This window comes from Branchiostoma belcheri, unplaced genomic scaffold, assembly GCF_001625305.1.
Source record: "Branchiostoma belcheri isolate BF01 breed outbred unplaced genomic scaffold, Haploidv18h27 scaffold6, whole genome shotgun sequence".
Classification (NCBI taxonomy): Eukaryota; Metazoa; Chordata; class Leptocardii; order Amphioxiformes; family Branchiostomatidae; genus Branchiostoma; species Branchiostoma belcheri.
The window spans coordinates 3,147,517-3,149,665 of NW_017804242.1; the positions used below are offsets into that span (position 1 = coordinate 3,147,517).

General features: G+C 42.6%; 1 protein-coding gene across 1 annotated transcript in view; it reads left to right on the forward strand.

Annotated features, from left to right (window-relative positions):
- LOC109482554 (serine/threonine-protein kinase N2-like) overlaps window positions 1-2,149 on the forward strand; it is a 38,802-nt gene that overhangs the window by 177 nt on the left and 36,476 nt on the right. The gene's annotated exons all lie outside the window — the stretch shown is intronic.

Genomic DNA, 2,149 nt, shown 5'->3' on the forward strand with positions numbered 1-2,149 from the left:
GATTTCCTGCAGTACCAGTACTTGTCTCTAGAGGGGGCAAATGTGTGGAGCTTTTGCTGTCAAGCAAAACAAGGCTAATCACCCAAGCATGTCCACCCGAAGGTCCATTAAAAGTCATAGAGCTGTTAATACTGTTTCAAGGCTCATTGATCTTTTTAAAAATTTCAAAAATTGGTTGTTAATACCTTTAGGTTGCACGATTTTAAACCACCTTTTGTTTTTCATGACCAGATTGGAATGAAGAATATGCAGGGAGTGGAGCGTCTGCCTGTCCCCAAGGAGAAGGCAGTAGCCCTGGTGAAGGATGTCTTCATCTCTGCAGCAGAACGTGACATCTACACCGGCGACCAGATCATCATCAACATCGTCACCAAGGATGGCATCCAGGAGGAACAGTTCCCTCTCAGAAGGGACTGAGTTTTCGTATCGTGTTAACCCTCACTGTCCCAAGGACTGACAGAACCTGTCGAATCCGCCACCTTACTAGCAGCACTTGGGACAGAGAGGGTTAAACTATTCATGAAGCTAAAGCAGATCTTGTTGTATCAGGAATATGGTGTTATTATGCCTGTTAAACACTTAGACTAGCTGTATGAAAATTACTACTGAACATCTAGCCCACACTTTAAAAGCAAACATGGCGTACAATGTGACACAAGGCTTAGAAACATAGAAGGACCCATGTATTGATGAAGAAAATAAAATACGTGTACTATCTCATGTCTGTCACGTGTCTGATGTGTTCTCATAGGTGTTTAGCTGTAGCTCAGTTTTACACAGGTCTGAAATTTAAAAAATAAAGTACCTTGCACTAGCATTGTGTTAAGCAATTGAGAGGGAAAGAGTGAGAGGAAGGGAATGCATGAATAGCGTAATGATTGAAAATTATATGCAGTTGCTTGAGTAACTATTTGAATGATTGTTATTTGAGTAACAATTGAATGAATGACATTAGTACATGTACTGTCAGTACATGAGACCTGTAGAAGATTGATTGATGGAGTGCTATGATGTCACCTTCCACACAACACCATAGAAGATCTGCTTGGCCAACAGAGAATTTATTCTAGGGCCTGCATTCACACAGACATCTGACATTTTGCACCTACCATTCTTGGTCATTTGGGGAGACTGACAGAAAACTGGGAGAAGTTTTTACTGTAGTTTCTGTTCAAGGTCTCAAACATAACCTCCATCATGTAACGTTATAATATAACACAATGAAATATGATAGTTCCATAAAAATGGGGAGATCAAGTACAATGTACAGGTAATGTTACACTGTACTACCCCGATTCTGTACATGTACGCTGCCATTTGAGAGTGGTAATACATGTACCCTACTGTCAGTGATCACTTTTAAAACAAGCAAAATACTATAAACTCATTGTTAATCATCAAGGGAGCTCTATGAGTCCGGAATTCTCCAAAGAATTTGGAATGTAACTTATGTCCATCTAGATTTTTAATTTTCGCCGTGGCTATATACACTCCCGGTGTGTATATAAAAGACAAATAGATTTTATATACACTCCGAAATGCTAGCCTCCTTGGTAGGCCAAAAACTTGGGTTTTTGTGAGTGTTTGAGGATTCAGGGGCACCAAGTTTAAACCTCGGTCTTCAAGTTTATCTTATTGGATGATGAAAATCAGAAAACAACACGGAAATCTCCACCGAAGTTCGGTCGAGCGGACCGCCCCGCCCCGCCCGGCGGCGGCGGCGAGACCGGTCGCGCGCCCCTGGCGTCCTCGCTACCTGGTTGATCCTGCCAGTAGTCATAGGCTTGTCTCAAAGTTTAAGCCATACACGTGCAAGTTTAAACTGTCTCAGTGAAACTGCGAATGGCTCATTAAATCAGTTATGGTTCCTTTGATCGTCACATCCTACATGGATAACTGTGGTAATTCTAGAGCTAATACATGCGGAAGAAGCGCCGACCTCACGGTCTGGCGTGCATTTATCAGACCAAGACCAACCCGGGGTTCGCCCCGGTCCCTTTGGTGACTCCGGATAACACAGCCGATCGCGCGGTCTTCGCACCGGCGACAGATCATTCGAATGCCCTATCAACTTTCCGGGAGTGTATATAAAAGACAAATAGATCTTATATACACACCGGGAGTGTATATAAAAGACAAATAGATTTTA